Source organism: Mustela erminea, chromosome 11 (assembly GCF_009829155.1).
Source record: "Mustela erminea isolate mMusErm1 chromosome 11, mMusErm1.Pri, whole genome shotgun sequence".
NCBI lineage: Eukaryota > Metazoa > Chordata > Mammalia > Carnivora > Mustelidae > Mustela > Mustela erminea.
Genome location: NC_045624.1, coordinates 66,709,388 through 66,725,410, shown reverse-complemented (window position 1 = coordinate 66,725,410; position 16,023 = coordinate 66,709,388).

Genomic DNA, 16,023 nt, shown 5'->3' with positions numbered 1-16,023 from the left:
AGGATTTACCGGTTCTGGGGAATTAGAATGTGAACATCTTTCAGGGCCACTATAGTTCCTAAATAGTATATGAAAACAGAAGCGGTTTTAATCAGCCACTCACACTGAGGAACAAAACCTCCTCAGGGATGCACTGATGAAGTGTCAACTTAACTTTGTCAGCCAGCCCCACCTGTATAGAGGGTTCAGAGTATGGATGTCACCCAACTGTCCTTCTCTCTTTTTACCCCTTTTGAATTAGTATAGGAGAGAGCTCCCCTCGTAGTAACTGTGTTGTGTCTTATGTGTTGTTGAGAATGCCTATTAGTCCATGTAACAAAAGACTAGGAGCAGTTAACCAAAATGTTAACTTTTCTTTCTTGGTGCTCTGAATACATTTCCTAGCCTCTTTCAAAGTTGGGCATGGTCATGTGACTAGACTTTGTATTCCTTTATATTTTCTCTCTTCCCTCTCTTCTGGCTAGATGCGTTGTCCAGTGGCAAGCTCTAAGGCTTTAGGGTAAAGATAAACTAGCTAGAAGGAGTCTGGCTCTCCAAATACCTACATGGAGAAGATACCTCTGTTAGCCCACGTTGGACAGTGATGTGAGCAAGAAATTCTCCTTTAGTATTTTAAACCATTGGGATTTTCTTGGTGGATTATAATAGCTGGTCTGACTTATTTTAATACACATGGGTCTTGGTTATCATAATAACTTGACATCAAAAGCACTCAGAACACCAGATCTATATAAATACTATAAAACAATGAATACAATATTTTTTCATCCTTAGATTATTTCTGGATCTTTTATAAAGAAACCTTTAAAATATGTTATTCAAAATACTTTGTTAGCATGATTTCTATAAAGAGAAGATATTTTATATAGTTACACTGTTATTTAGGACATTAACATAAGTCTATTCATACTTCCTTTAAATTTAAATACACAAATATTCCTTTTGAAGGAGTTTAGTGTATTATATTGTAATGACATTCAGCCTCACTCCAAAATGTAACTAATTTAGATCATTTCAGAGAAAATGACAACTGTTCTCTTGTTACAAAGAGCATAAATGATTTATAATTTTTACTGACTAAATTTAATCGCTGATGTTAATAATATTTCTTACAGGGATAACACTTTGCTTCAGTATACTTAATGCCTATTATTACAAATGCTCAAAACATTCCTGTGAGCCAAGCAGGAGATAATGTTTAGAGTGTGTGTGTGTGTGTGTGTGTCTATGCACACATGCCCACACACATGTGAGCACATGTGCTATTTCTGGCTGTCCAATATCTATAAACAGATGAAAGGCAAGTCTTTTAGGGGCAAATGTTTCCTCACAAGCCATGTAGAAACTGCACAGGAATAAGAGTAAAACAAAGGTCTAAGGACAGAGATTTTTCACACTGATGGGGCTGAAGTGAGAGACTAGCAGTAAGTACAAGTGTCTGGGGGGCAGCAGAGTCTAGGGCATGACCACCAGTGTCCTGTCGGGATGCTACTAGAGTCAGAGATGATCTTGGCCCTGCCTTGCTTCCCCCGGTTCCTATAGTTGTTAAGGACTTCTCACATATTTTCAGGAATTTTGTGGGCTACCCAGTATTCTTAAGCATACTATCTTTCCTTTAAGTTGGCTTGAGACATTTTTTTATTTTTGACAACTAAAACCTTCACTGCCACAAAATGTTTAAAATTATCTTTGGACTAACAATTTTGTTAAAAGGGAAGGCTGGTGCCAAAAGAAGGGGAATCTCTAGCATTAAAGTCTGCTCAAGGTATCAGAGTAGCAGAGATGGCTTTATGGGCATGAGCCCCAGCTTTTGATATTCCATCTACCCAGCAGGCCTTCTGGTATAAAGCTCTGTTGCTCTGTAAAACACAAGGTGTTTAATTCCTAATCATTCTTTAAACCTCAGCTGACCTGTCCCTTTACTGGTAATTCTTTGAAGGCTTCCATCTCTGTGGTCGGAGATGGGTCTACACTCTCTGGCTCCCACAGCAGGATTTGCATACACCTTATTGCACTTACTTTACTGCTCCATGACGGTCAGACTCTCCGTAGACTGGGAGTGCCCTTGAAAGGGAGGATTACTTTACTATTTGTTCATATCCACAAGCCTGGTACCAGGCTTGGAACATAGTAGGCACTCAGTGAATGTCTGCTGAGTGAATTATCCAGACTAATGCCCTTAACATGTTCAGAGCAATGCAGTACAAGTTTTTGGATTTCTATTTCCTCACAGCTGGTTTCTACCATTCCTGAGTTGAAAAGCTCCATGGTGTGCCATTGCTTCATGTTCTTTTTATCTCAGTGTGGATCGGCCCTACATTCTTTTACAAGTGTCGATGCTAGTATCATCATAAGGGCAGAGATGGAATCTAGGATGTTGGAACCATAGGAAAACTTAGGGATCAATGATAAACTGATAACTTTTAGAAAACTGAATCTAATAATCTTGATTCATATGTTTGTTAGAACCCAGATCTGCAATCATGAATCTGGTCTCTAATTTCCAGCCCAGTTCCCCTGCCCTTGGATGACCTTACTCTTTCCCCATAAAGTCATGTGTGCAGTTGCCAGTAGGATGTTTGGCTTGTCCCAGAATGCAAAGGGCAGTGACTAATATTTGCTGTTCTCTTACTAAATTACAGGCATGATACTAGACATTCAATACATTTTATGTTTACTTTTTCAATAACCTATTAGAAGTAGGTTTTATTATCTATATTTTAGAGATGAGGAATCTTATAACTCTGTTGGGGGACTTTCTCAAGGATATAGAACTGAGACTCAAACTCAAACCTGTGTGACTCTGAAGACATGGCACAATTACATTATTACACACACAGAATCCTTCCTAACATGGAGGAAATTTCAAAAGGTATCTGAGTTTTCTGCTCTCTACTTACTACACCCTATATTTGGGAGGCTGAATCCTGCTTTTCCTCAACAATATGCTCCCTTTTCTAGTCCCTTTCAGCAGGTCCTTCAAACTCTTTTAGCACTCACCACCTCCTGGAAGGTTTTCCAGGTTACCATTCAGGCTTTCACCATGTTCCTGTGCATTCCATACACATTGGGAGGAACATTAGGTAAATGCATGGACTCTATGTTCATACTTCATGAACATACTTCATATGTTCATACCCTATGTTCATACACTCTATGCAAAGCACCTCAGAAAAATATTACCATTATTGCTTAATATTCTTCAGGGAAGGGCCTCCTGAAGTTAATACAACATATTTTCAAGTCTTAGCTATTAAGGATAACAAATTACAAATTAGAACTGGAAGTGATTTTGGGAATCATAGTCTATTCTTTGCCTGGTACAGATAAGAAAACAAATCTAGAGCGGTCAAGATGGTTTGTGCAGGGTCACTGTTACACCTAAATTTAGCAAGTGGTTCAGGTTCATTTTCTCCCACCATCACTGGAAGATGGGGAAACCACCAATGGTCAGTCCTGCCATATTCCTTTACAGGAGTAAGGGCAAGTATAATTTTTAGGCCAAACAGTTTTTAGCTCTCTCTTGCTCTTTCCACCCACCCCCCTTTTCCTACTTCTATTCATGTATTATTCCTCCCAAACAACTTTAGGTACCTGCCAAATAGTCACTGTTTCTCCAGGTTTTTCCTCAAAGTAGATATTGCCAAGAAGATATGTTTTGACCCCATTCATATTTGGGACAAAATTCCTCATTAGTAGTAAAACTATGGACATCTTTCCAGAGTGCCCTCTGGGATGTAAATATCCCTCAGAAAGTCTTGACCATAGTGGGAGGCTGGTTGAAGATTAGTTTTCTTCATATTTTCCACCTGGCATTTATGTAGCATCTTGTTCTCTTTTAGATGGTCTCAGTGTTCTTTGAAGGGGATTTGGGGAAAGTCTCAGGGAGTTTTTATACATATTTTTCCAGATATGGATGCAAAAAATATTTTGAGGGCTCCTTGTAGTGTCAACAAAAATCAGTCTAATGAGCTTTTGTGTCTGTGTGGTTTCTAAAAACTGAATTCCTAATTCCACACTCTTCAAAATATGGATGGGACAGATAATTTAAGTATTCTTACACAAATGGGATGCTCAGTAAATTCTTTTAATGTCAGGGTTCCTGGGGACTGGCAACTAAAAATACAAATCATTCAGCCTACGTATGAAGCTGATATTATCCTCATTTCAAGAATACAGAAAGTGAAGCTTGCTGAAGTTAAGTAACTTGGCAAGGTCACACACTAGTGGGATGTGAATGGAGTTGCATCTGGTTGTCACACCTCACTCTTCTGCACTCCACAATCTGCCTCTGCTATTGAACATTTTAGATGACTGGAAGCTCTAATATTTGGTCAGTTATTGGCCTAGAGCAGCCTTGGATTTCTGATAGTAAACACCTGCTAAGTAACTGACCTTTTCTTTTCTCCCCAAACTGAAATGATATCCTTCAAGAAATGGCATTAAATGTAGACAAAGACCCCTCCAAGTTCTGGTAAAAAAAGAAAAACAAAACAAAAATAACAACAACAAGCCAGGATCCCACATTGAAAGCTATTTAACTTAGGGCTCTTGTGGTTTGAGAGTAAACTATTTCTTCAGAGAAATCCTTTCTTAATCTGCCATGACAATGATGTCCTAAATTTGATATTTTCTTCTTTCTGGAAGTCTGCTACATCCTGAAATGGGGGTAAAATGGGATGCAGAGTTGGAAGGGGAGGCACTGTTCTAGGTAACATTTACTGACTTTTTACATCATTTTATTGTTTTTGCAAGGATGAAATATATTCAGAAGATCGTTGCTCTCTCCTCATAAGACAGCCTGTATTCCCAAAAAGGAAATACTTAAAAATGGAGGAAGGGAAATTATTTCTCATTTTCTAATTTTTAATAACCTGAATCCCCAAAAGAGTTGCCTTTGGGTACAGCATTGCTAGAACTAAAGCCATCTGAGGATTTAGTCCTCCTGATAGAAAAATGGGTATTCCTTTTTGTCCAAGCAGTTCCTGTGAAACTTAAGAATGGTAAAGAGGGAAAAAATGAAAACATTCGGAAAATCTTCTATGACTCCTCAAATAAACCATTTATAAGAGGTGACAATGACATGAGAACTCTGTATGGGCGGGTTAGTTGAAGAATACTTTGGGCCACCATGAAAGAATTGGACAAATGAAACTTATTTCACCTGTCATAATGAGAAACACATTGTCTGAGTCCAGATAATTGATCTATATGAGTAGAAGAGATCTTTTCATTAATTTTGAACCTGCGTAACTAAGTACGTGAAGATCCCATGAGTATACTATATCCAGAACTGTGGCAAAGAATAAAAAGAAAATAGAATGCAAATAGTTTACTAAACCAAATAAAGAATTTAAGTTTTACCCAATCCTTATATAAAGTTCTTCTGTGCTTTAAGATTTAAAATTCTTTGTGACTATTGAGATTTTTTTTTAGTATACTTCTAACTCATCTTGCCATAGACGCATGTATTATTCAGCACACGCATGCTGTGAGTCAAGCATGCTCACTGTGAGGAATACCAATAGATATTAAGTTTCAGAGAAAATAAGAAAAAGTTGGTGGAGTTAAAAAAAAAAATGTTGGTTCTTTAAATTCTGTTGGTGAACCATCCAATGATTCTTGAATCCTACCTAAGATGACTGTATTTCTTTTTACTTATTTATTCGATAGAGACACAGTGAGAGAGGGAACACAAGCAGGGGGAGTGGGAGAGGAAGAAGCAGGCTTCCTACTGAGCAGGGAGCCCGATCTGGGGCTGGATCCCAGGACCTGGGATCATGACCTGAGCCAAAGGCAGATGCTTAATGACTGAGCCACCCAGGTGCCCCAACTGTATTTCTTTATAAATGCACAAGGATTCAGCATGGATAGAAAGTGTTTGTTTAAAAAATATGCGTTCTCAGCTTTGCAAGGATCCTGAACAAACAGCAGAGGCAACCATAGTCTTGCAAAAACACAGCCCCACGAATCCAGAGTTAGGATAATAGTGTATTATCCCAGCTGCTGGCCTCCCCACTCCAAGTAGCCCTATCTACAGAACCAGCTAGAAGAACAATGCTCCCCACTGGGAAGCTTGCCAACAGCACAGTGACAAGCTCACTGGGGCTTTGTAAGAGTCCCATAAGGCTTTTAAAATATATGAAGTGTAACCATCAGAGCAGGCAGATTTTTCTCACCAGTTACTTTCCATTCTCTTAAAGATTGGTTGTGAAAGTCTCCTCTGTAAAGAATAATCAGACGTGGTAACCACAATGCTAAGATAGTAATGTAACTGAAATAAGGGGGTAGGGAGATAATCTAGATTCTGATGAAATGAAGCCAGCATGTTCGAATACTGCAAGTTCTTACAATCCTCTAACTTAAATCCTTGTTTCCTACTACCATGGAAATATCTTCAAGAGTCTAAATACAAAAATGTCTGTGACATGGCCCCTCCCATAATGAAACCAATCCAGGGAGAGAGACATATTATAAATGATATGTTATAAATTCAGGGATATATGCTCTCTCCAAACAGGCAGCATATATAAGTGCTATAATCCATGTTTTGGTGTGTCTGCAGCAGTTTTAAATGAATATACAATTATAATAAAGGTTGGCTTGTCACTTCATTACTTTTTGGAGTTAAATACATATAGTTCACACAAAACCAGAATGTTTCTTTAACTTTGGGATTGTAAGTCAATCATGCTATCATTTTCCTCTTTGGGAAGTGAGCTCAGAATTTTAATATTTTTAGTTAGAAATATGGCTTAACCCACAGACAGAATTTCGAGGATGATATCTAACACCCAACGCGGGATCACCATCAACCCCTGACCAGTCAAATGAAGAATACAATGAACAAAGTTTTGGAAATAGGAGAAGGCTATAAGGATTTAGTCAATTTTGCATAAAACCATGCAGTTACTCATTAATCTAGTTCTATTCAACAGCTAGATATCGGTATTTCTCTGAACACCAAATTGCCAAGGAACCATTCTAACCATCCCAGTATAGAGTATGGGCTGACTAGGGATTGGCGGGGAAGTTCCTGACTTTTAAGACTCTGCCTAAAATCCTTAGCAGAGAAAGCAAGTTGAAAAGAAAGAAGAAGAGCAGATCAATTCCCCCTCTCTAGGGCCAGGAATTAGGGGACCACGTGATTCTTGAGTACTAATTGTTGGGGTAGAAGATATTCCATCCTAAGTAGTGAGTGGCTCTGATAATATCATCCTAGACACTCTATGTTGTTCCAGTAACAGTGGAAATAATCTGTTTTACTTTAATTCTTGTAAAAAATCAAAGAGCCATAGACAGATACCTAAAAGCCTTAATTTCAGAAAATGTTTTTCATACGGAAAATTATTTGCTGATGTCTAACAGTCAATAATTCTCTAGGATAAGAATGTCAACAGTGAGTTAGGAACCAGTGTGAGCTCCAAAGTACTTTCAGATTTCAAGTGTTCTTTGTTTGTTAGAGGCTGGCAGGCTTTATTTTCTCTTTTTCCAACAGCTGCTCCCTACAGATTCCACATCTGTTTCTCTGGTATGCCCTTTAAAAGAGTTGCTACTTCTTCCAACTGAAACTAGATTTTAATGAATGTTACAGGAACAAATCACATGCCTAATGAGAGTGCTACTTTTCCCAGGTAAGCTGACAACACAACTTTTAATGAGCATAATCAGAGAGGAGATGCCAATTCTATCTTCAGAAAGGCAGATCAGATCACTGGGAGATGACAATTGTTATCTAGCCATTTTCCGAACAAAGTGACAAGGAGGCCACGTGCACCAGGCGGTACCTTGAAGGGAGGCTGCTAATTGCCACCCACTATTCACCCAAGGACGTATGACTAACAGACTCAAATGACAATCAATGAGACAGTTGGTGAGGAGGAAGATTCCAAAGACAGCTTGCCCACCAAATGAGACTGACGGGTGAACAAAGACATTGACTCTGAGCAGAAGCAAAACAAGCACATTCAGGTGACTTAAAGCAAGTTTCTAAATTCAAAGTTTGGGGGTTAAAAACACCTTCCATCCTAGCTGAATACACCAGGACTAGCCTTTGCATGTCTAGAAATGGAAATCTTATTTTTTCAAAATACGATTCTATAAAATATACACAAATTCAATGAAACATCAACGAGTTCATTTTAAATGAACTGAGTTCATGTTAAATGTTGAGTTCATGTTAAAATACTTTTCATGACCCTTGACTCCATGTTTCTGTTCCTTACAATGTATGTGCACCTAAGTTTTGTTTTATTTCTTCCTAACTAGTTTTGTAGTTTATAGAAGGACATTCGTTGAAACTTTCATTAATTCACTGGGAGACCTTGATCAATTCACTTTGCTTCCTTCTCTGTAATGGCAATAATTGGAGGAGACCAACCCTGAAGTAGCATCTGTACCTGTCATTCAGTGTTCCCCAGTGGGGAAGGCTTTTGTGTGTTAGCTATGCCCCCAATTCCTCCTGGGACCTCAAGGTCATGGAAGAGACAGGAAGACCTAATGAATATGAACAACATTGAGAGGAAACGATAGGATATGGATAATGGATAGCAGGGGTCTGATGTAGGTTGGTGTCCCTGTCACCATCACATTAGACCTATGTCCCATTAGAATCAGGCTTATCTTACATTTCTACCAAAGCTAAGATGAAATTTTTTTTTTATTATTGCACCTTAGACTTGGAATCAGAGCCACAGAGAAGTAGAATAGCTTAGAAGGGTCTCATTAGGATAGATTCAAAATGTCTTGGCACACACGACCGAGAAAATGAAAAGAATTCTTCCATCTTGACAAAACTCAACCCTAAAATGTGTAAACAGAAGCCATAATCAGGATCAGACTGGTGGCAAATCTTGTTCTTTAAAGGGATTTTTTAAAAGGAGATGAGGGATGGCTGGGTGGCTCAGTCAATTAAGCTTCCAACTCTTGATTTTAGCTCAGGACATGATCTCAGGGTCATGAGATTGACTCCCCACATCAGGATCCACTCTCAGTAGAGTTCACTTGAGATTCTATCTCTCTCCTGCTTTCTGTCTCTCTCAAATAAATGGATAAATAAAATCTTCAAAAAAAATTTTTTTTTACAAAATGAGAGGAGTTCATTATTTAAATACATGAGTAATATATGTTCATTATAGAAAAGTTAGGAAATAAAATAAAAATTAAAACAATGTAGCGAAGAGCTCGGGTTCTGGATTTTAAAATACTTCTGTCTGCAAGATCAGCACCAATGCCTTATAGCTGTGTAATCCTGGTCAAGTTACCTACTCTCCCTAAATACCACTTCCTTGCCTGTAAAGAAAATATAAAATCTGTATTAGAGAAATGTTGTGAGGACTAAATTTAATAATGTAATTAAGGCTATTCTAGAGTTCCTGGCAAATAGCAAGTAACCCATAGAAGGGAATGGTTTTTCTTATTATTGTATTATTATTCATCATTATACTCAGTGATAACTTTGGTTCAGCCACCTTTGCTAATGTCTTCAACAAATTATTTCAAAGTTCCCAAGGTTCCGGCATTTATAAGACTTCTGTACACATAGGTTATTTTCTGTTATTCTTGTCATTGGAATAGCAAGTGAGGTTGATTTTTTCCCCCTATCCTTTGAAAGGCAGAAATAAATGCTATACTATTTGGCAGGAGTAAGTACTATATCTCAGGGAACATTAGGCTGGTACTGCCAACTGGTACATTGATATAGTGAGTAAACACAATTCATCAAGCAGGATAGGAGAATTTATTGAATGCCTACCACACCATAGCCTCACTTATTTTAACATTGTGTTCACATACAAAATCTCAATTAATCTGATAACACTTCTCTTTCCAAACTCTTCCAAAGGCTCTACACTGTATGCTGAAAAAACTTCCGACTTTGAAGTCAGATGGTCAAGGCCCTAACTAACATTTTCTTCCTTTTACAGTCCTTAGGTTTTAGTCAAAATTATCAATTTCTGGGTTCTTCAAATGTTGCAGACTCTCTCATATCCCTGCTAATATTCTTCCCATTTCTTGGAATATATTTTCTTGGCCCTCCACCTTAAAGATAAAGCCTAGCCAAGGCTCCAACTCCAATAATCCTCTTTTACACTTCCCTACTCTGCATTTGTTAACCAGTCTGAAGTCTTTATTTTTTTTTTCCTTAAAGATTTTATTTGAGAGTGTATGTGCATGAGAGAGAAAGAGAGAGAGAGAGAGAGTGAACAGGAGCAGGGACAGAGGGAGAGGGAGAAGCAGACTCCCTGCTGGGCAGGGAGACCAGTGCAGGGCTCTCACCTGAGCTGAAAGCAGTTGTTTAACCAACTGAGCCACCCCAGACCCTCCAGGTCTGAATTCTTATGGAATTTATTATTTTCCACTTCTTTTATAGTTTTTGTTTTCTGCATTTATTTCTCTTATAGATTACAAATAAGGTACCTGGGGAAGAGACCCTGTCTGGTAATGTCTGTATCTCTCAGATTGTATCACTTATCAAAGGAAAAGCCCTAAACATGCATACAGAATTGATTCTACTTGATACTCTTAGTAAGTCTGCTAACTCAGCCAGGAGGGCATTACTAACCTCACTTTAACAGATGAGAAAACTAAGGCTTAAAAGTGTAAAAGGAGAGAGAGATATAAGCTTCAAGGTAATCTTTTTTCCCTATTCAAAACAATCATATGCAATTATATATATCAATACAATTATATATAAACCAGTTTTAATTTCTCTTATATCTCTCTCTATATATATATATTTTAAAAAAAGAGAAAGAAATACAGCTATATGTATAAAGTTAAAAAGTTATTATGGAATATGTTTTATTAAACATCTAGTTGTAATAGTAATGGCCAAAATTAACAGGACAGGAAACAACGTCTGTTGGAGACGATGTGGAGAAAGGGGAACCCTCTTACACTGTTGGTGGGAATGCAAGTTGGTGCAGTCACTTTAGAAAACAGTGTCGAGATTCCTCAAACAATTAAAAATAGAGCTACCCTATGACCCTGCAATTGCGCTACTGGGTATTTACCCCAGAGATACTGATGTAGTGACAAGAAGGGCCATCTGTACCGCAGTGTTCATAGCAGCAATGGCCACAGTCGCCAAACTGTGAAAAGAGCCAAGATACCCTTCAACAGACAAATGGAAAGGAAGATATGGTCCATACATACAACGGAATTTTATGCAGCTATCAGAAAGAATGAATACCCAACTTTTGTATCAACATGGATGGGACTGAAGGAGATTATATTGAGTGAAATAAGTCATGCAGAGAAAGGCAGTTATATGGTTTCACTTACTTGTGGAGCATAAGGAATAACATGGAGGACATTAGGAGAAGGAAAGGAAAAGTAAATTGGGAGAAATCAGAGGGGGAGATTAAAAAAAAAAAAAAGTGTAAAAGGAAATGTGCCCTAAGCTCCATTAGCTGGTAAAGTAGACTATCCACAATCTTAAGGTTCCTAATATAGTAGTTATTTTATGGCACTAGTTGGTATTTTAGTTCTATACTGTGATAAGACAGGTAGAGGTATTGAATGAGTATAAGCACTGATCCCTAAGTTACTTATTGCTTACCCAAGAACAAAGGACTAAGCACAAAATAGTGCTTAGGAAGGAGCTGGCCTTACCTTATCCCAGCAAATCACAACAGAATTCAAAGGGAATTGGACAAAGTCAGTGCAACATCGCTGCTTCTATGTGCCACAGAATTGTCCTCTATAGAGATTTTAAAGTCATGTTTATTTAGGTCTTCATTTATTTTTGCCTCGTCTCCTCAAGGAGAAAGCTCTTGAGGGCAAGGACTGTATTTTATACATATGCTCATTCAAAAGGCTTGTAATAGATAATCCACACATATCCCATGCCTTGCCTTTGTGCAATGATGTGTATTTCTAGGAAAAACAATATTTTATAGGATAAAAATTCAATGAAAGTAAACTCATGTCAGTATGCTAGGACAGAAGGAAAATATCCTTATTGGCTATGATAAAAAGAGAGGGAACCACACACTGAAATGAATTAGTAAAGAAATCCTACACCTATCTCATATATTGGGAGGATACATTTTAATATGCTAGTATCAGGAAATTTTGTTCTTTCACACGTCCTTCACAAATGAGTTTTGTCTAGAGGGCCAGGAAAAGACAAAGTGTGATACCCCTTATCTTCTACCAAGGGTTCCTCACCACCAGGACTGACTTCATAAGCACATAACCTATTCAGTCACCTGTGTTTAGAAGGAACCCCTGCTTAGTTCAAAGTCTGCTGTCACCATCTTGAATTTCTCAATTTTTGAACAAGGGACTCTGCATTTCCATTTTCACCAGGTTTTAAAATGAGGCCAGTCCTGTTCATCACCCTTCCAAGCCTGTGGATGCCTTACAATTTAAGTTCACTGTCAAACTGGCCAAAGAGGGGTGGTGGGGAAAGTTTGCCTTGTGGCCAACAGCCTCCCTAGACGTGGATGTCTGGGGAGTCCAGAAGGAATCCTATAACCGGGAGTACTGGAATTCACAAATCTGGGTTTCCTGTAATGTTTTAGAAAGCATTCATGACCAAATACAGTAAAAGATAAGCACTTAAGTGTTGTGGAAACCTTCTCGTTATTTCTACACTGGCCAGAATCTTATTAGCGTGATGTGTCTGGCTTTAGATCTTTATCTTGAAAAATGAGAAGCTTTAAAGGAAAGAGACAGAACTAATGAAAAGAGTAGGAAATGGAATCCATTAAAAATGTTAAAGGCCTTGTATTAAATTTTCAAGAGAAGTCTGAAGTCCAGAGCTTCCACTCAGTGCATGAAGAACTGACATTTCGACAATTATTTTCCCAGCTTTGCAAAAGAGATCTTCCCTGATAGGATGGGCCTTAGATGATGGGCACTTTCAATGCACTGTATGACAAGAAGCTGGTCTGACTTCAGTTCAGGAGAGGCAAAGCCCTTAGAAAGAAAGCCCAATAGGAGCTTCTGGATTGGAAAAGGAGGAGGATCAGTATGTCATCATTGAAAAATAGAGGTCGGATGCCAACTTGGAACAAACATTTCAAAATTGTTTTAATTAGTTGGTGAGAAGAAAATCGATAGATTCAGCGAGGTTTGCCAAAGGAGGGAAAAAGTGACTAATGAGAACAAGAGAGGGAAAGAGAAGCAGTAAGAATTAGTTATTAACACTCAGTTGATAACTGAAAAGTAGGCTGAATCTTCTTGATGCTGAGACAGATAGTGAAAGTGCTCAAAAGTTCTAAAAATCTTTCTCCTTCCTTTAGATGCCCACTTGCTTTACAATGCTTGATTTTTCCCGTGTACCTTTCTCCAAAAACTGCTTTCCCTATTCTACCAGAAAATTGATGAGTTAGTCTGGTGGTAGCAGTATGTGGTTTGCTAGCCAAATCTGGGGCAACAAAAACACATCCCCTTTTCAGACAAAACTCCAAGGAGAAAAGACAGACTCAATCAATCCTTCCTTCAGTATCTGCTTTGTTTAAATTAAAGAGTTTTAGATAATCATCTTCCAAAGATAGATTCTCTTTTCCAGCAGATTTAGGATGAGAGGCAGGAAGGAAGATAGTGGGGAGGGAAAGAGAGAATTAGAGCTGGAGGAAGAAAGAGAGACACCATAATGTATAAAATGTTAATTTAATTCCATAAGCCAATTTATAGCTATATTAAATATTGCTTTTATGAGGAAATGAATGGTCATGCTCAATTTGGGTCTCTTTACTTTCCTTCTCTCAACCACATTAACTTACCCTTTCCTTTATGAAAAAGTAGTAATCAAGGATAACAATAAATGCGTATGATCAAGACATTCTTTTGAATATTAGGCTTCTTAATTATGTGGGGAAAATATACAGAGGGAATGACCTCTGAGAGGAATAAAAGACAGGAAATGGATGGTGATGGAATGATAGTCTAAAACTAAGCAAAGCTTAAAATGGCAAATGCACGATGCAGAATGAATAAAAAAATGAACAGGAAATAATACAGTAGTATAATTATGAGAAGAAATAGTGATTATTTAGGATGTAACACTGGAGAATAAGAAAAAGGTATATCCTTGGACTTGTATTATATACTTAAAGATAGCTCTGTTGCTGGATGTATAAATATAAAAAACACAAGTTTTAAAAGCATAAGAAACATCATGAATCTTGATCAATAGTTTACTAATTTGATTTAATGGAACTGAATAAATCATACAGCAACTCTTATCTTTGTGTTCCAAACCCAGTAGCAGTTAAGAAATTGCTAGTAATGAAATTCTATGGGTATTTGCAGGCATTTTCCATCCATTTGATATAATTTGAATCCAAGGCACAACTAAGAGCAGAAATCAAACAAGTAGATTAAAGGTAAGGAGCTTTTATTCTCTGCTGCTCTAATGTAGTTTAGAAATGTGTCATTGATGGCACAAAAGATGAAAAGTAAGTGCATACTGGAAGCATAAATTTTTAAAAATTCAACCCTCAGCTATTTATCTATATGAAGTGATATTCACAGGATTTTCCCCTGAACAAACGCTGTTACATGTATTAAACAGGTGTTCAGAGATATTTCCTATGTATTGTTATATGAAATACTCTAAATTGTCTCCTACAGGTTCGTGTGTGTGTGTGTGTGTGTGTGTGTGTGTGTGTGTGTGTGTATACCTATCTTGACTATGTTAACCACAAAGCATAGTAACAAAATACAACTATTTTGACGTTTGCAGTTTTGGGACCCCTTAGCTCACAAAGGCTTCTCCAGTTTCCATGTCAGGACAGCCCCTTTTCCTGTTGTTTTTAGGTACTGTACTTCTCTCTGCACAGATTTAGACACATGCCCCAGAAGCAAACTGTCATTTTCTATCTTTTTTTTTTTTAAGATTTTATTTATTTATTTGACAGAGAGAGATCACAGTAGACAGAGAGGCAGGCAGAGAGAGAGAGATGGAAGCAGGCTCCCTGCCGAGCAGAGAGCCCGATGCGGGACTCAATCCCAGGACCCTGAGATCATGACCTGAGCCGAAGGCAGCGGCTTAACCCACTGAGCCACCCAGGCGCCCCCAAACTGTCATTTTCTTTCATGATTCCACTTCCCCAGAGAAGGGGTGGGAACTAGACTCTACTTAGTCTACTCATTGCAGTGTCCAATAATCTACCTATACACTCCGCCTCTGTCCTTCAATAGTGAGTGTTTCAGAAAGGATGTAAAAGCCAAGTTAAATGAGTAGGTTTCCTTCCTAGGTTTTTGGACCTTGAGTTAGGGGGAGGTAGCTCTCTCCTCTCTGGTCCCAACACTGTGAGTGTAATCCTAGAGCTGCTGGAAGTCATGACTTGCTGGTCCCTGTAGAGATGTTATTCTGAGGCATGAAGCAAACATGAAAGAAAAGGAAGTCCTCAAGAAGTTAGACAGAATTACCATATGATCTAGCAATTCTACTCCTCTGTATATACTCAAAAGAGGTCAAAATAGGGACTCAGATACACGTACACCAATGTTCCCAGTACACCAGTGTTCACAGTATCATTAGTCATGTCAGCCAAAAGATGGAAACACCCAAAGTCCACCAAGAGATGAATGGATAAACAAAATGTTGTGTATACCTATAATGGATTATTATTCAGCCTTAAAAGGAATGAAGCTCTGATACATGCTACAACATGGAAGAACCTCAAAAATCTTGTGGTTTTTAAGCCAGACCCAAAAGAATATATATTTTATGGTTCTGCCTGTATGAGGTACCCGGAATAGGTAAGTTTATAGAGATAGGAAGTTGAATAGTGATTACCATGGATGGCGGAAGGGAGGAATGGGCACTTGTTAATGGGTACAGGTTTTCTGTTTAAGATGAGGAAAAAGAGTTGGAAGTGGTTAGTTGTAATGCTTGAACAATGTTTACAAATTTAATGCCACTGAATTGAAGGCTTAAAATGATAAAATTTATGTTATGTATATTTTACCACACACACACACACCCACACACACAAGATGAGAGAGAGAGAGAGATTATAAATCAAAGTCAGTTCCACCCCTGCTTTTTCAGTTTTAGAAGTT